The 20,035-nt window shown below is 40.1% G+C and overlaps 1 protein-coding gene across 1 annotated transcript in view; it reads right to left on the reverse strand.

Annotated features, from left to right (window-relative positions):
* The window catches only part of PTPRJ (protein tyrosine phosphatase receptor type J), a 138,228-nt gene that overhangs the window by 116,871 nt on the left and 1,322 nt on the right, over positions 1-20,035 (reverse strand). The gene's annotated exons all lie outside the window — the stretch shown is intronic.

Consider the following 20,035-nt stretch of genomic DNA (forward strand, 5'->3'; position numbering starts at 1 on the left):
CCACATCTTCCCTTCAAAACACAAAATACCATACACAACTGAGCAATGTATAAACAAAAGTAGCTGCTGTATATGCATGGTCAGCTCTGCTTTAAAACTTTTCTTCCAGTTGACAATTATTTCAAATGGACGTGTGAACACACTTTATCAACGCAGTGGCTGATCTGCAGAAGCACTGGCCGGGGCTTCTTTGGACAAAAACACTCCTTCCCCCATGATATGCTCTGTTTGCATGCATCATTTAGTACAAAACCACCCCCATTTAATCTTTTTATCTTCAGACAAAATCTTCAAAGCTTCTCTCAGAAATTGTCTTCAGTTCACAGAATCTCATGAATCCCTTTGTTAAATACGTGCTTTCACAAAAACCATCAAACGCCCACACGCCCTCAGTATACACAACCTCCACGAATATTACTACATTTAATTTTTGAGGGAAATCCTCTGTCTTGGTTTGCCTATCATTTGTCCTGGTTGTTCTGACCAGTTCTTCTGGACAAAGAGGGCCAAACACTGTTACTGCAGATTGGTTCAATGCTGTTCCTGGACTGGCCAGATGGGGAGCTGTTTGAGATTAGTTTAAGATGCCTACCCCTCTACCGCCATCCCACTGGGAACAGAGGCAGCAAGCTTGGTTGCAGAGCTTAGATTTTACACTACACTGAGCTAATGCATGGTCAACGTTTTAAAATCATCCTTCCAACAGTGCCACTCGATGCCCCACAATTCCTCCCTCCACAGCACTGCATGGAGGCTCTTGAACTTAATAGCTCCTCCTCGTAGTAGCAACAGTGGTGGCAAGTGTTGTCCTCCTGTGGCCTGCACAGACCGCAGTGGTGACAAGCCAGTCATCCTGCAGTTTCTAGCTATGGTGGCTGGCTGGCCAGGTCCCCCCTGGTCATGGGCCAGGCAGCTACTTGGGGAATCTGTCTCCTTTCATTACAGAGGTGGGAAGGTCATCCCTACCGCAAGCTATCTCCTGTTGCTGCTGTGAGAGAGGCAGGAAAGTAGGTCTTCCCATGCTGATGGAGGGGAGGAGAATGGAGAGCCAGGCTCTGGCCCACCTTTACACACACTCTCCTGAAATGCACTGAGCACAGCTCTGCCCCAACCCCTGGTGTAGCACAATAAGGTTTTTCCTACAGTTTCATCCCCACGGTCATTAAAAACAAGCAAACCAACCCTACATGTACCACGCCACTTTGCACCAGTAACGTAAAGGGGGAAAAAAATTGAGACTGAGATAGATGAAGGTAGTCTGGGACATTGGGCACACCCCACAGGTGGCCCCTGTGCAGACACCTCCCAAACAGAGAATGAACTAATGCAGTGCCCTCTTCTCTCTGCACCCTAAGTAGCTGCAAAACAGGGGATGGAGACAACAGACCTGGTCTGCTCTTGTGGTCAGGGTGGGGCTGGTGGCTTCCTCCTTGGCTCTCATGGTTTCTAGAACTAAGGCATACATTTTGAACAGTGAGTTTTTAATGAACCAGTGGAACAATTTACCATGGTGGGTTCTCCATGACTGGCAATTTTTAAATCCAGACGGGATGTTTTTCTAAAAGAAATGCTCTAGGAATTATTTGGGGAAGCTCTATGGCCTGTGTTATACAGACTAGATGATCACAGTGGCTCCCTTCTGACCTCGGAATCTATGAATCCTGCTTTTCCCTCTGCTGGAGGCTGTGTGCAGACTCAGGCAGGCACAACTGAATCAATTCCATTCAGGCTGAGTTTTCAAGATAACCTTTGGAATAACCATGAAGGTTAGAATTTTTTTAATTAAAACAGATTCTGATGTTGTCATATGATGCCAGGAGCTAGGGGCCTATTGTGCCCATGCCTTAACCTGACCCTGAGATGAGATTTAAAGAGGGCTGGTTTTAAAAGAGGGAGTGCTCTGAATTAACAGAGCAACTCAGTTAAGGACTGCTTACCACCAACCAATGAGCCAAGAGGAGCTCAAGACTGAAAGCAACAACATGTTGTTTCTCTACCTAGCTGAAGAAACCCCTTACATGCAACATAACACAAACATTGGTCATTTCAGTCTGGTAGCTTCTTAAAACAACTTCTGAGCTTAGTCTCCGTGACTATGGTATGCTTCTCTTAAAACACAAAGGGTTTATATAACAATGCTTTTCAATTAGTATTTCAGGAACAACTAATTTAATAATATTTTTTGTTTTCCTGTAGACCTAACAAAAGCAAACAAAAAACCTGTTGATAATATTAATAAAAGAAGAAAATACTACCCCCAGAAATACATTAAGTTTTGACAGGCATATTTTAAGCCAAATACATGTCATATTTTATTCTCTTGCTGCTTATCTCAATGCACAGTTCCTTTTCCTTTAACAAAAATATTCCTTTTTCAAACAATACTTGATGCTAAACAAATACAAGCCAAGTACTAAAACAAATTATTTTGGACACAAAACTCATTTCTATTCTCCTGCTCTACATTCAGGCAAGCATATATCACCATGTGCCTTGGCTAGTGGTGCTAAAATTATTCTTTAATCTCTTGGCATCAAGACAGTTGACCATGCTTACTCATATATATTCAACACAAGTTTTCTCCTTGAACTACATGGAAGAGGAATGTCCTCTAAACATTAGCACACAGGACTGGGATTCAGAAGATCTGGGTTCTATTTTGCCATTAATTCACAGTGTCACCTAACCTCCTTGTGCCTCATCTTCCGTATCTATAAAATAGAGGTGATACCACCTAAATTAGAGGCATAGGTTGTGAGGCTTAATAAATTACTCTTTATAAAGGACTTTAAGATACTCTGACAGAAGGTGCTATAGAAGTAATATTTAACAAACAGTTCCCTCCTCTTGCATGATTTATTTATCACAATCTCATTTTGCTAACAACACTGTTCATCACCATGGAATCAGCTATGAAGTCATAAAACTGGACAGTGACATCACTGAGTCAGATAACAGTAAAAGGTTGGCTATAAAGGAAGGATAATCTGAAGTCCTCCCTTATGAGATTTCATTTACACACACACACACACACACACAAAAAGAGAAAACAACCTGCCTGGTTTTAAAAAGGGAAGAGAAGAAAACTCAATCATCAGAGACCAGTAAGTTTAATGAGAACATGCTAATTTGACTGAATAAAAGCAGTCCATTTGTGAACACGTAAGAGGAAAACAAACATTAGACAACATCCAATAGAAATAAAAACATTCCAAATTATTATTTTTTTTATAAAACAGGATAACAAATTTAATGCAAGAATTAAAATACAACAGGTCACATTTGATGCTAGCAACTGTCAGAGACAGTATACTGGATTAGATGGACCTAGGTTTTATCTGGTAGGGAAATTCCTATGTTCCTGTGACATAGTATCTCTCAATTTTATAAAAGCACTAGCTATGGTTCCACTTTACATTCTCATCAGGAAAACAGAGAAATGCAGATTAGAAAAAAAAAACATTTATATGACAAATATACTTAAAAATGAACGCATTAATTACAAAGAATTCAGCAGCAAGGTGGAAGAAATACTGAGTGATGTCCTACAAGACCGAGTTCTAAGTCAAATATTTTCATTAAACTACTCAGGTATTTGTTCCACCTCACTCACCATCTCTGAACACTAACTTGGAAGGGGGAAATAGAGTGTGTTTAGTTAAATTCAGAGCTAAAAGAAAAATACAACACTGAGATTATTAAAGAAATTTGCTGATTTAAAAAAATAAATAATTGTGCACCTCAATAAGCACAAATATTAAAAGAATAGCCAAGTATAGAAACACACAATGGAAGAATACTAAACCAGACATTGGAAGTATCTAGGAGTTAAAAAGGATGATGAATTGAAGGAGTCAACAATGAGACGCTGTTGCAAAACAGGCCTTTGCTATATTGGGTTCTATCAATAAGAGCACCATGTAAAACAAGTAAAGTAATTATTCCACACCACTTCACACTGGTTAGGCATCAATTAGAGTACTATGTTCAGTACTTTCAGACACTTTTTTTTTTTTAATTAAAAATACAGATAAATTGGAGAAAAATTCACAGGTCAGAAACATAAAATATAAAGCCCTGGAAGAGGTTTAAGAACACTGGACATCTTCAGTCTGGAGAAAGGTAGATTGATGGAAGGATAACTGTGAACCCATATATTAAAAAAGGATTTGTATTGAATAGGTACGTTTTAAAACTGCAACAGGAAATATTTAGGTTAAATGGGATGGGGAAGAATAGCTAAGCAATGGAACAAGCTGCTAAGTGAATATGTGGAATCTACTTCAACTGCTATTAAAAGCTAGATTTGATATCCAATGGTCATTACGGGTTATGAATAATGGAGTCAATCCTGCAATGGTGCAAGGGAATGTGCTAGACTAGGAACCATCCAAGCCAAAGGATTCTATGATTCCCACTCACAAAAAGGCCTCTTCCTTTTTTCTTGACTTCCCACTAAGGCTCCTTTTCCCCATTTAGATTCCTTCTGGGAATACTCTCAGATCCTCCTCTCCAACCCTAAGCACATAATGAATGAGGGAGAAAAGGTTTTCATTTCTAGAAGTGTGCCAGCAACTCTGTACTGGGTCTTGTCACTGCCCCATTACAGTTGTGTGCTGTGAGGTTTCCTCTCTTCAGAGCACTAGAGATTTCCACAGAGCACTGCTGCGGGTTCACCGGTCTAAACTGAGAACACCCAAATATGGTATCTTCACAGAGAAGCTTGTTGAGGAGGAAGAACAGTGGCAGGGACAGATACAGAAGCAGGAGGAGAGGTTGAATGGGGTGACCTGGTGAGGGAAGTCACTGAAGTTTCTAACCCATTAATATCACCCAACTTTATTAAGCACCACTTATTATTAAAGTTGCCTGATACTTCCTATTATAAGATCCTGTTTTCAATTGCTTAGAACTTTGTCAAACTAGCTGTCTGGGCTGAAATTTTTCATGCTGTGTGTCTGCCTCTGACTGAATATTATTATTATTTTTAAATATCAGCCAAAACGGTTCAGCTGTTTCTGAGAACACAGCTAAGGGAAAATGTTTTGTCCGTATTAAAAATTCTGGCAATCTTTTCTTTGAATAGGTCAAATGCCTCCATGCTTTGGAGCAAGAACTTGAAATTTACCAGGGGGATGACTTTTATGTCAGTGATGTGCTTTTGGCCAGTTAAAATCCATCCAAATGTGGGAGTGTATTCGAGTTGTGGAGAGAAGGAGGCGGTTGTCTCTAGGACCCCTGCTTCATTTGTTCAGAAGCTAGAAGGTATGTAGCGAATGATGCAGGAAATTTCAGGTTAAGGCAGCTGAATACTTCTCTCTGTAACTGGATTCCATCCCAGCCCCTGCCACAGAGTTCCTATAGGATGCCAAAAAAACTAAAAATTCTGCACACAATAATATGCATAATTTTGTCAAAATAACACAATATAATCAAAAACAAGGAGGAGTCCGGTGGCATCTTAAAGACTAACAGATTTATTTGGGCATAAGTTTCTGTGGGTAAAAAAACCCTGAAACCTCCATGCATCTGAAGAAATGGGTTTTTTACTCAAATAAACCTGATAGTCTTTAAAGTACTACCGGACTCCTCATTGTTTTTGTGGATACAGATTAACACGGCTCCCCCTCTGATACATACACAATATAATCACACCAGTTTCAATTATTTTGGTAATTTATTTCAAAATACCTGTCAGCAAGTATGTCTGTAACAGTACAGACAACAAAAAAGATTCAGGAAATTTTTTTTGACAAATAGATTCCTTACTAAGCTTATTAATACAGAACTTTCAGTAATAATTCATTTAAACTACAGTACAGAAATGTATTTCCCACACCCCTCAGAAGCAGTGCAAAGGCTTGGCAGAGTCCGGGGTAATGGAGAAGCTAAGGGAGAGGGAAATAATTGCTCGGAAGGAGCCTGGGAGTGAACCTGGAGGGTTGTTGGGTGTGGATGGGAGAAGTATGGAATAGGTTTGTTTTTTTGCGGGGGAATTGTTATGGATTTGGGGAACCTACCCCATGCAGACCCTGGCTGACCCCTCGGCTCTCCCATTCAGACACATTTGCCCCTGTCCCGCACACCCTATTCAGCCAGGCATATCTGCACGTCTCCATGGCTGGTTGCGTCTCATCAGCCCCTGGTGGGCAAAGGGTTTAATTGCAGTGTGATCCATCTCATGGCTTCCATTCACCTCCATGTCAGAATCAAAGATTCTGCTGGGGGAGGGAGACTGTGGGGGACATTAATTCCATGCTTGCACAGTGGCACAGAATTCCCCCAGGGGGAAACCAAATTTTTCATTGGTGGTCACTAACTGTGTGTTCCTCATTTTCCAACTTAATACCCTGGGGTCTGATTTGCATGAGTGCTGAGCATTCTCAGCTGCAACTGAAGTAAATAGGAACTGTGCTTAGCATTATATCGTGCTTCACATGTTCAAATTATTCTGCAAAAAATCATGTCATAGGTTTCTCATATTGAGCACCCAAAATTAGTGGATACTTTTGGCCTTAATATCTCTGTGCCTCACTTCCTAATCTGTGACATGGAGAAAATACCATCACTTACTTCACAAGAATTTTGTGAAGATAATATTTGTGAAGGACTCAGATACTATAGCGGTAAGTGTCATAGAAAAACCAATGAGGAAATTAATAATTTTGCCTTCAGAGCAGAATAGTTTGCAATATAAATAAGGCCTGGAGCCACACATTGAATAGTGAGGCTAAAACAAAATATTTAATAGCTGCTCATTAAGTGAGCAAGATCCATTCTGTGCACTGAAAGAGGCAGGGGTCTTATGGAACAAAATAGTATGTGATCATATAATTAAAGACTATATCATAATGCATTAGTCCAAGGGGGCAAAATGAAATGTTACACATGGAATATAATTCTGGCATTTCCTAACCTTTGAAGTTCTTGACTTTGCAACCTTAGTAATGTTCTTTTACCATCCTTTTGTGTGTGTAATAGTAATATAGAATTGTAGGCACCTCACTTGGAGTTCCAGATGCTACAATAAGTAGTATTGTTTCATATTAGCGAAACATAGTATAATCAATTACCATAGGCCCTCTTTTGCAGTGGCCAGCTCCCGTTTTAGAGCAAGAGGAAAATGCACCCTTTCTAGTGTGTAGTGCGGAACATGGACAGTGGAGTCATATTTCTTCCTGGACTGTGATGATCAGCTGATGCCCTCTAAAGTGTGACATTTATTACACTTATCTTCACATATATAAACTACAAAGGTCATTGGTCATAAATCTACATTAGCCAACCTTTTTTAAAGCCAGCTACAGTATCCAAATTGATGATCTCATGCAAGAGCAAACTCCACCGAATGACTGCAAACTGGATGAATTAGTATTTCCTTTTACTGGCTTTAAATAGTTCTCAAATTAGGGGCATTGGTCCATATCACTGTTGCCAGTCATAAAAAGAAGTGGGGGGAACGGGGGGGAAGAGAGTTGGAACATTCCATAACCTAGAGGAGAGGGTTTACATGTTAACATCACTATCTTCAATTAGGGCCTGGTCCAGTACCAACTGAGGTCAATGGAAAGACTCCCATTGACTTAAATGGCTTTGGATCAGGACCTTACAGAAATAGCTTTACACTTGCCTTCCATTAATTTCAGTGAGTGGCCCCATGTTCTTACAAGATCTCATCAAGAAGCAAGGGGATTGATTAAATTTTTATTTCACAGATGAATACAGTTTAATTTTACCTTACAGTAATGAAACAATGTGCACACGAGCTCTGCTTCAGCAGCTCCCGTATGTTGCAAATTTATAAAGGTTGCACATATCTGGCTCTTTGCGTATTCTCCCTAGCTCCACCCCATTTCCTTTTGAGGGCTCTTGGGTTTGGAAGACTCTACTTGCATTTCAGTTTCTTAAGAATGCAGGCAGGAAAGAGTTTAAGCCCCAGATTTAACAAACCTTTAAAACTGTTTATTCTCCAAGTCCTTCTGAATTACACCCCTACACATTTCTCATATTGATCTTTTCATTTCTAAAGTGTGGAGGGTAACACCCCCCAGATTTGCTATTTTTATTTTACATCCTTCACACTCAACTGTGCAAGTGCATATGAACCACAGATTGCCCACAAGCAGTGTTATCTGTATGTGGGACTTATGAAGAGGTTAGCGTTAAAACCACACACAGACACTAAGCATTTGTTAACATAAGGTTACAAACAGGTTTGTTTTAATGAATAATAGCCTTTAGGGATATGTACAATGTGGGGCCTAAACAGCTTGATAATATCAATTTAAATGCAGTCATTTTTATTAGCATGCTGATTTTCCCAACATCCTACGTCAATATAATAGGAAGTATTTTTGACCTTGATCTTTCAAAGGGATCTGTGCAGGCATAAGGGCCCTTTGCAGGTTCAAGGCTATAGTGTGCTCTCTTAGGCCCTGATCCTGTAATGGTTTGTATGCAGGCAGCACCACTACCAAGTCCACTTGAAGTAACTGGGACTTAATGCATTGCAGGATCAGGGGCCAGGTGGTAGGGAGAAATTTACTGCTGTGCAGCCCAAGGCCTGTGCACCACTTAAGTCACACTTAAGCCATTTTTAAAAAAAAAAAAAACTTAAGTGAATCCCAACTTCAGGCTTATCTTCTGCCCAGAGGTGAATTTCCCCTTCCAGTGTGAGAAACAATCTTTCATCTGTGCCTGTTGTAAGGAAGACCTTTGCTATACATAAATGGGACAAGAATTAATCAATTCACTCAGAAACGAAAAGACAACTCAGCTTTTGTCTGATTTACAACCTATTCATGACCAGAAAGAAGGAATACTTTATTCATAAAAAAGGAGGAAGTAGTTGCAGAGAAGGTTTTGTCTCCAGCTGTCATTTATGACCCTGCTGATGCTCAGAAGGAAATATTTGTGGATATAACGCATCATCAACTTTTATGTTAACTTCCTAAAAATCAGCAGGAAACTGAAAAAGAATTACAGCAGTGCCCAGAGGCTCCAAGCAGATCGGGGTCGTATTGTGCTAGGTACGATGCCAATTTGTAACAGTTGCCCCAAATGCTTACAGTGTAAAGGTCACTAAACATGACAAGCTGGTGCAGCACACCAGAGGAGGAAATATGAAGGTAACACCACCACCACAAAGCCATGCTCCTTTTGCCTGGCTATGTGTACAATTTGAAACCTGAGTTGACTTCAGGAGACAAGGACCAGAGAGTTGACTTGGGAGCTTATGTAGCTTACCCCCGTGCATGGGAGTTTGTACGTGTTAGCCACATGAGCTAACAGTGTGAAGTTGGGATCAGGGCCTGCCCAGGAGTTATTAAGAAGTATAGTAAACTGACAAAAGAAGAGACAGCAGATCAACAGATTCTCTTCTTAGCAGTCTAATTAGAGAAGCGTGGCAATGGTTTTGCATAACTAAGAAACTGCCTAGGAGTGTCTGGTCCCTCTACCACTTCTTTAGCTTCAGGATAATAACTTTGTTTTTCCCAGCAGGGTTTCTACAGTGGAAGAGAGAGACAGAGCGCTTGCCCACTGCTACTCCTAAACCTCTTCAGAGTTGTTACTAGGAACCTCATGTGCCAAACTGGGATTCAGATGGTTCTTTTAGCTGCGCTGGAAGGCAGAGCAGCAAAACTTCCAATTTGAGGAGAGGAGACAGCCTTAAAAGGTCTTTCCTGGTGTCAAAAAAGAAGTCTTTGCTATCAGGGAAGCTAAGTTAGGGAGCACAATGCCTCCTACCTCTTCCACAGGATTCTGTACTACTGGGGCCAAATAGTCAACCTGACGTTGAAAGTCTCAGATTAACAGGTTACTTCAGAGATCATCTCAGTTGATGATGCGAAGTCCTGGGGGCAAAGGAAACAAACAGAACCCACAGCAACAGTTGGAAATGATACTTGGCACACAAGACATCTCGTCTCCGCCCCCCCCCCCCCCTCCTTCTATCTCTTTTTGTTTCATATTGGAATCTGTCCGTTTTCATTCACGATGGAGCAGTAAGAAGCATGCTGCTGGGACCAGCTCTGAAAGTGGCAAAGAAGGTAGGCAAGGATGTATCAGGGGTGTGCTGCAACAATAAATCTTTGGCACACTTTGATTGGTGCTTCTTACTGTAACTCACATGATGTACAGATTGACCCAAACAGAGACTGAAAAGAATGAGGTTTGTGCAAGTGGGTGTGTGTACTTGAACTGATTTAGATTTGCCCAATAGTATGATTTTGATTGCTCATATGCAGTGCTGATTGCTCCATCTACATACACATAGAGGTTAGAGTTTTTGGTGTTTGTATACTTTTAAGAGGAAGACTGAGCCCCTCTTAGCACAAGTGACCTTCAACCTCACATTAGTAGGGCAAGCCCACAGAATCTGTTCACTTGTATGGAGTAGGGTTTGCTTTGGCAATTGCCCAGAATTGTTTGTGATATTGGGTGATTTACAGTCACTTCTGCTGAGCCAAAAAGGATACATTGTAGGAGCTTTAGAGAAGGAAATGGAGTTTATAGACAGATCAGCCTTTTGCAAATCTAGAGCAAAACAGTTTCATTTTTACTGTGTAGAGGAGGTTTGTTAAATTTTATAATTGTAAAGGGAATTATTCTTACCAGGCCATAATCATTTGGGGGGCGGAGAAGTGGACCAAATACTCTTTACAATACTATTGTACTCCAAAACAATAAATACTTATCAGAGCTCGTCTTCTGTTAACTTCTGGTGCACCATGTACGTCTACTCTGAAACCAGGAAATAGTTCAACAGATGCATACAAAATACGTAGATTGATTCAAAGACAATAGCTAAATACCAGTTAAACCACATACTGTGGGCTCTACGTTGTAGTGCTGGGAAATTAGCACCATTTAGGGTAGTTCCAGAAGTTATATTAACCTGCAAATATTTGCTGCTGGCTAATGCTTAGCATACAAAGTCTCAAATTGGTGTCAGTACTTTGCCAACTATAATATAGATGTGTGTGTGTGTGTGTGTGTGTGTGTGTGTATTTTGTTTCACAGTTTGCTTATAGTGTGAATTGCTAGCTTTTTTTTAAGTCGACTAAATGACTGCAAAATGAAGTTTAATGCATGAATTGCTTTTTTTAATTAAGATCAACATTTTTAAAGTCCCATTTATTGAATTTTTTAAAATCTATCACTTGTTCTTTTAATTGGGGCCTGATCTTGTTGTCATTGAAGTCAATAGCAAAATTCCCCATTCACGGCACTGGCAGTAGGCGCTTGTCCCACACCCTCGTAATAGTGCAAAAAGTTACTGTGCAGGAGATCCAAATCTGAGTTTATAACACAGCTCCTTGTTCTTCTTCAGCTGACAAGGCTGAAAGTGCTGTGGGAGCTGGCCCCTTCCAGTGGGAATGCCGCCCTTGCTTTACTCTGAAGTTATGGAATTGTCTTGATGGACAGCAGAGAGAACTGTATCTTTGCTCTTTGACTACAAGAGCAGTCTTCTGTGGAGGTGAGCCTTCTCTGAGCTCCCAGGAGGGGATCAAAGAAAGACCCAGGGGAAAAAAAAGACTCATAGTTACAGAATTTTGCATCAAACCAATAGAATTATATTTCAAAAAGCAGTTTATAGTTTGGGTTAACCACCACCAGCCAATACCTAGACACAATTAGAATTGGAAGAAAGAGATGGGTGACATTAAGATAGTGACACATTGTGCCATGAAATTGGAGGACCAAGTGAGTTCAGATGTTTCACCTTAAATATGAAATTGCTTCAGGTTTTCTAATATGCAAATCTGTGATTGCGTGAGTGAAAAAAAAGACACATTATATTCAGAAGGGTCAATATAAAAATGGTCAACATGTTTTCGTTGTTGTTGCCTTTGCCTCTCAGCTCCTTTGTTTTGAGGTATCTGCGGGAGATTTCCACGTGGAAATACTTGATAACTCCTTTGCCTGTAGGTTTTCTTCAAAAATAAATAAATAAAATAAATAAAACAAACAAACTGACAAGCATTGGTGAGGCTTTAATGGTTACCTAACATGCATCACTACAAGTACTGCATTGTTATGAAGAGTACAAGACGTACAGATCCAATCCCAGATTTAACAGCCCCATCTCTCAACAAGGGGGCATTTAAAATTTTTACTGCACTTAACCACGACTCATCATAAAAAGCTATCTAACAGCTCTGGAAACACCATTAAACATATATATGCCTGTTTCAATTATTAACCCAGTTTGTACTTAGACATTTAATCTGTAATTGGTTAATTATAAAATATCCAAGCCATTTTCATTGTTAGGCCATTCATGTTAATATTAATAATACAGCTAGTTGAAAAAACACATTGTTTTGTGAAAAGTCTTCAAAACCTAAGTTTTGGGGCAAAATTTAAAATTTTCAAAAAACACTGACTGCTCTAAGCTGGTTTAAACAAGCTGAAAAAAATTTGCATGAAAACTTCCTACAGAACATTTTCACTGAAATTTTGAAAATTCAGAACTTTTCAATCAGCTCTAATTACATTGTCAGGAATCTTAACAATTTTTAAGAAAAGTGTCATTTAGAAGAATTCAGATTTTCATGCTGCTGACTTTAAGTTTCCCTTTACGTCATGTCAAAAGATGCTAGTACGTTTTCTTCACCCTTCTTAGACATAGCACGGTTTCGGGGGGGGGGGGGGGCAGGGTTCTATTCAGATTTCTATACCATGGCATTACAATCAGAATCCCACCAATCTAAAAAAGGCCAGATTTAGACCTCAGATAGATGCCTCTGGCTTCCTCTCTCAAGCATAGGTGCACAAAACTGCATTGTACAGTTTATTTGCACTCCTCACCCCTCCCCCATCAAGAAGTTACAAAGACTGATCTTTCCCAGTCACTGTTTCTCTTTATGCAATTTTAAAGCTTTGAGGGAAATATCACTTTATAAAGACTCAGGGATGAGATTTCAGTGCACTGTACAGTCATATTTGTGCAACTTCTCTTAAAGTCGGAAACTCACGGCTAACATGCAGTGCAATGCATTAGAAGTTTACCCTTCAACAGTAACATGAAAGCCAATAAATTCGCACACCGATATGCTTATCTTGTTTGTCTTGGAAAGAATATTTTTCTTTTAAAAAAAAATCCATGAATGACAAAATTGCAAATACTCATATGTTAGCCACAAAGAGAGCAGAACTATGCACAGAAACAAACCAAGTTTTAATTGGCACTGACTGCTTTTTATGAAAGAGCCATGCAAACTGTGTCAAGGATTACAAAAAGTCGATAATCCTGCGAGGGGACCAGCAAAACACTGTGTGACCAAGAAAGAGTGTTTTACACAGAGGAAAACCTTGTGTTTTCAATAATTCCTTGAACTACAATGAGATTTAAAAGGCAATTTTGAGACTTGTACATGCTCACCAGTGTTAGTAAGATATTAGAATTCCTGTGTCTGTTGTCACGGGAAAAACACAACTAAACAAAAGAGTCCTTAGACATTTAGAGAAGTTCAGTTATTTTACCTCTCGTTCCATTCTGAAACATTTTGTAGGTCTAAAAGACTCCTGCAGCACCAAAGAATGCAATCAAGTGTAATCACAGAAGCCTCCCACCCCTCCACACAAGTGTTCAACTCCTGTTCAGCTTTTACATTAATAAGGTATAATTATGCATATGGAAATTTACTGTCAGCCAAAGACACAATTATTCTGAAAACACCAGGTTTCAGAACCAGTTTTGAGTGTTTAAGGCAGGGTATGCCTGATATGGTAACAGAATCATTGGTGGGGTTTTGAGTCCATTTTTCTCAATGGTTCATGCAAGCTACTCTTCCTGCTGTAATGAAACTACTAACATCATGACCTTCATTCTCTCTCTCTCTCTCTCTCTCGCACACACACACACACATACACACACACAGAGCTGTGGAATCATCTAAGGCTTTGTCAACACTAGCACTTTTGTCGGCAAAACTTTTGTCAGTCAGAGCTGTGGAAAAAAACCACACCACTGACCGACATAGGTTTCACCAACCAAAGTGCCGGTGTGGACAGCGCTATGTCTGTGGCAGACACTCTCCTGCCAACATAGCTGCCATCGCTCGTCGGGGGTGGTTTAATTATGCTGACGGGAGAGCTCTCTCCCACTGGCATAGAGTGTCTACACGGGAGCAGTGAGATAGCCATACCACTGTAAAGTCCGTAGCATAAACGTAGCCTAAGTATCCATAGAAGCTACAGACTGGTCTCAAAGATGGATCATGTCAACTAACCCAAGCCCCTTGCCAGTGCAAGATTGATCCCCTTTCTATATGGACTAGCGTTACCACCAATCTAATTTCAAATGTTGCAAACGCTGAGGGGCTTCCTCTATTTCCACTGGGAGATTAGGCCACCCACCAGCAGATATGGAACCCCCAAAACACCAGTTCTTCCTATTTCAAAATTACGTAGAGAAGCCGGTGCAAGGAAGAGCAGCAGAAGCTCCCTGATGCCAGGGAGAGCAATGAGTTTGTCGTACTTTAAGAAAAAATTATCTCACGGAACAGAAAACCTTTACATAAGTAGGAGAAATCCCCAGAGTTTTCTCACAACCTCCAAATCGACTCATTTTACTGCACATGAGCAACAAATCTCATAGAGCCAGGGGAAGAAGAGGAACTAAAAGACTCCACTAAGGCCCTCAAGAATACACATAGCCACAGGCCCTAATGAGTAAATATGGGGCTGAATGTCTTCAAAACTTGCTTTGGATAAATAACCCCCTACAAGGAACACTCACACTAAGGCCACCTTCAATATAACTCTTCAAACTGACAGACAACAACTATCGTAATATTGCCAAAAGGAGCAAGGAATCAATCCCAGAGCAAGTCTCATACAGACTCATCTGCCTTTTCGACACAGATTATAAAATCCTGACCAAGAAAATGGCTAGTCACCTGCCTCCTTCACTCTGGGCCATGTTTAGGGAGAGAAGGCTGAGATAACCTAAGAGATTTGAAATATATACACTCATAATGTGAAAACGTCTTGACCTTCTCTGAATACAGAGAAAGCCTTTGACAAGGCAATATGGACATACTGCATCTACTTGCAATGCTGCAGCAAATGGAATTTAATTCATAATGCAACTCAAGATCCTGCCTTCAAGTGTTTCCTTCCTAGTTAGCTGGAGGCTCAGAATCAGAACCTTTGCAGCTTCAATAGCCTGATCAGGCAAAACTGTTTCCTTTTTCTCATTACTCTTCACATGACTAAATCCCAGGCCAATATTATGCAAAGAATATGGAGAACAATTTTATGTTTTTGCAAATGACATGCTCCCACGTACCACAAAACCAACCAACAACAACAAAATTAGCTCTTTCGAGTGGCCAAACAAAAAGCATGTTTAAAAAAGAATGCAGCTTTCCTAAGGCCTAAAATAGTGCCATGCATACATACTTTTTCATACCACACAGCCCATGTGCATATCTATGCAAGTGTTGGGAACTAATTTAAGTCATGCTAGAATTTTTTTCTTAATTATTTCAGTTTTGAAATAGCTTTGCAGGACAAAAAAAATAGCATGCATGTGGTGGGGGGAGGGGAGGAGGTGTCAAAGAAAAAAGAGACAGAAGTAAAATAGAAAAGGCCAACACAGAACATGTATGGACAAGGTACATCAGTGGGTAGCAAGTGTTTGCTTTATGTTGTTTAGGAAAGATGCAAGGTATCCCATCTAGTGGCCACTTTTTTTTCTCCCAAGGTGGGCCTTGTTAATGTGATTTGAGATATGGGCCACACTCCTCTTCCCCACCTTATTGTGAATACCAAAGAGTCTTGAAGGAATGTCTAAAGCCCTGACCATGCACTCTCTAGTACATAGGCATGGCAGTCCAAGTGTGCCTGAATGGATATGCAAAAAACTGGATCCATCTATGCTTAGTGAAGAGCCTTGGTATAGGCTTCTAGATTAGCAGAACTGATGGGTGGACATCTGTTCTGTTCCTCTCCTTCTGCACACATTTCCTAGATGTCAGATCCTCCATTTCCCCCTACACATTTTGGCCCCTTCTGATCTGGGCATGCTAGGTTATCTTCTTCCCTGATTCCCTAAGCCCTTCTCTCCTGCACAATCCTCTCCTGCTGAAGGAGGACTGCTTCAGTCCTACTGGTAGCCCCACTCCTTGAGCGGGGCTCTTGTTTACTCTCCTCAGAACAGTGGTCCCTCCTTTGTAGAGGCAGCTAGGCTGGCTCCTCCTCATTTCCAGTTACCTTTAGAGGTGTTCAAGCTCTTAGGCCATGTCTACACTTACAAGCTTACAGTGGCACAGCTGTAAGAGTGCTCGTGTAGCCGCATTATGCCAACAGGAGAGAGCTCTCCTGTCAACATCATAAAACCAGCTCAGCAAACGGCGGTAGCTATGCTGGCAGGAAAGCGTCTCCCACCGACCTAGTGCTGTGCACACTACCACTTATGCCAGCAAAATTTATGTCGTTTCACACCCTGAGTAACAAAAGTTTTGTCGACATAAGTTCTAGTGTAGACATGGCCTTGGTTGCAATTAAGGACCTGAACACCAAGGGAAAGAACCAGCAGCATCTGACCAAGTAGGTCTCTGCAGACCACCAGTTGTTCCTACACCACAATTTTGGAATCACAGATTAATTTATTTTAACAGCATTCTCCCCTCCCACAGGTAAAGCATTTAATTAAACCAGTGGCGGGTTTTAAGGTCACTAGAACTCAAACCCACAATTTCTAACCTTCATCCCATAGCAGATGTGGAAACGCTCCCCCTTAGTACACTGCAATTCTAGAAGGAAGAAGGAAGTGTACGAATTAAAATTATATGGGTTAGTAAAATCCAGCCTTATATGATAAACAACCAAACAAGATTTTATTCATTAGCATTCTCTCTCTCACTTTCTCTTACTTAGTAATTCCAACCAAAAAATTTACATGGCATGAAAATTCTAGATCATGGGTGCCTGTACGTTGCAGAGTTAAGGAAGTACTATTAATAGCAATGCTGTTTGCACAGACTGTATATCCACACTGTGGGCCTACATTCTGATCTCAAAGATGCAGAAGCGGATTTGTGTGTGTGTGTGCGCGACTGTAAGAGGCCTTCAGAACATGCAGCATACGCATCATTATATGCGGTGAAGAGGAAACCATTCTCTGATTTTCTGTCATATTTAAAATAAAGAATTTGCAAAGTATTATAGAAGGAATCAATGTTCTCTGCTCATTGTTTAGAGCATTCAGAAGGACTACCATTTAACATTTATTGGGGTTAAGAACAAGAATGAAAGAACTTATCCCAGCATCTGCAGTTCTGCTCTATTCGATGACATAAACAATCACGTGCTTTGGGGGGTAGGGATACCCAAGTGTAACTTCACAGATTTAAAAAACAAACAAACAAAATATTTAACAGCAACAGATCACTCCAAAATACATCCCATAAGGCATCAATTTTTAGTCTCCACAGTTAAGCATTGCCTATGCCTATCTACCTAATAAGAAGAAAAGGAGTACTTGTGGCACCTTAGAGACTTACAAATTCATTTGAGCATAAGCTTTCGTGAGCTTCATCGATTAAGTGAGCTGTAGCTCACGAAAGCTTATGCTCAAATACATTTGTTAGTCTCTAAGGTGCCACAAGTACTCCTTTTCTTTTTGCGAATACAGACTAACACGGCTGCTACTCTGAAACCTACCTAATAAGAGTTGGTTTAAGAGCTGATCAAACTTCAAGATGAACAATTCACCCCAGAAACAGAATATTTAATGTAGCAGAGAAAGCCTTGTATTTTTCTTATTTTTTTTAAGTTTAACTGAGCCCTAAATCAGCTTCACTTTAAATCTTTGCTATAGAGCAATTTGTTATATATTTTTATTAAACTCTTATTTTTAAACTGTTTTTAATTTGAAGTGTAAATTAAGTTGACTTATAACAACTCCAGTTTCAAAACTGAAATTTAGCAAACAGTTAATACATAATGCAGTTTATTAGGCCAAAGATATTAAACAAGACTCAACCATAATGGTTAACAATGGCTATTATAGTCGTGCAATGCAATGCAATGCAAAAATGGTCCAAATTCATCCCTGCTATAACAGTATTGACTTCAACGATTTACACCGGGTATTAAATGTACCCAATTATGTTTAGACACAGCAAACCCAAATTTCAAATACTGTGCCCCTAGTAAGACATCCCAATCCTTTACTTGGAAACTCAAATCAACAATTACATCACAATCCTATAGCTAACCTACTGATATAACTTCAGTGCGATTTCTGTGTATGGTACAGTTATAGGATCAGGTTGCTAGGTGTATTTTAAAGGGCATTTATGCACCTAAGTGACAAAGCAGCCATCCAAATGCAGGGTTGGAATATGCTGTCATAGCCCCCACTTTGGAAAACTGGGTCTATGTTGTCAAATCCCTAATGTCAAATATTTAGTGTAATTTTAAAGTTGTTAATTCTCACAAATATGGTCTTTGCTATAACTTAGTAAGTTTAAAAATGGTTTCCCCATTGCAGTCAATCGGGTCGTACAAACGTAACAGCCAGATCACAAAAATTATCTTTACTCATGCGAGTAGCCCTGTTGAAATCAAGTGAGTTAGGACGACTCATGTGAGCAAGAGTTTGCAGAATCAGGCCCTCAGCAAAGACAGGTCTCCGCTATAGTTTTTATTCAAGCATGAACATCACTGGCTTTTACTCCTCTTCCTGAAAAGAACTGGCTTTTAAACACTACAAAAAGATCAAGAACAACAATTAAGGAATTAAGGTGACTAACTTAAAACATTCTAGCATAGTTCTTGACATTCACAGAAGTGTCAAAAATAAGTCACAAATGAAATGAAGTTATACAAATTTATTACTCTGCATGCAATGGGTCTTTAAAGAAAGAAATACAGAAAGACAGAAAGAAATGGAGAAGGTATATCAGAGCATAATTAGGAAGGTGTCATGATTTAAGGAGAGATTTTTATTAAAACACTGGTCATAAGTTTCAGAGTAGCAGCCGCGTTAGTCTGTATCCGCAAAAAGAAAAGGAGTACTTGTGGCATCTTAGAGACTAACAAATTTATTTGAGCATAAGCTTTCGTGAGCTACAACATTCGATGAAGTGAGCTGTAGCTCACGAAAGCTTATGCTCAAATAAATTTGTTAGTCTCTAAGGTGCCACAAGTACTCCTTTTTTTTTGGTCATAAGTTAAAACACTGGTCATAAGTTAAGGCCCAGACCCTGAAAGATGATCAGCACAAGCAGATCCCTATGCTAGTGTAGAGCCCCACTGAAATCAATGGGGCACGGTGCAGGCAGATCCCGGTGCAGCACAGCAATGTCAGATTGCAAGGTGGTGGCCAAAGACAGCCCTTGCCCAAGTCTCAACAAATACAAGCTTTTACCATATTCAGGAGTATTCAGATCTAGGAAGGGATATACTTGGATCCCATCTCTAAATTAGTCTTAGATCTCTAAATTATTTTTGCAACAAATATTGGGTAATGATTGGAAGGGATTTCAGAGGGATATACAAACAGTATGGGTAGAGGCCTTTTCATTTTTCTGGGATCCAACGCTCCAGAGTTGCTTAATCCCCACAGAAGTGGGCCATTTCCCTAAAAATTCCCAACTTCTGAAAGGAGATAACAGGGCTGGTGATCTGTATCTCTCTAATGTCTGAGATATGAACAGTTTAATGCTGATTGACTGTGATAAGCCTTTACCAAACTGGTCACAACACAATGGTAAACCATAGGAAGAGTATTCTTAAAAGAAATGCAAGTTTGCAAGAAATAAATAGCTACACCATGTCTTTTTCTTATAATATCAGGTCTCCCATAGCTGGAAACTGAACTGCAGGCTGGATTCTCGCTCTTGCCCTGCTTTAAATTGTTGATTTAAGTGGATTTACTCCCAAGTGTGAAACTTGTCTAAGCAAGCAGAGAATCAAACGCCTTCCTGGTCTGGTTCAAGACTTGAAAAGTTTCAGATTTGCCGCTGACAGTTAGCTAATAACTGGACTTGGTCTGTGTACTTCAGAAGCTTACTGG

Source organism: Natator depressus, chromosome 6 (assembly GCF_965152275.1).
Source record: "Natator depressus isolate rNatDep1 chromosome 6, rNatDep2.hap1, whole genome shotgun sequence".
NCBI classification, from domain to species: Eukaryota; Metazoa; Chordata; order Testudines; family Cheloniidae; genus Natator; species Natator depressus.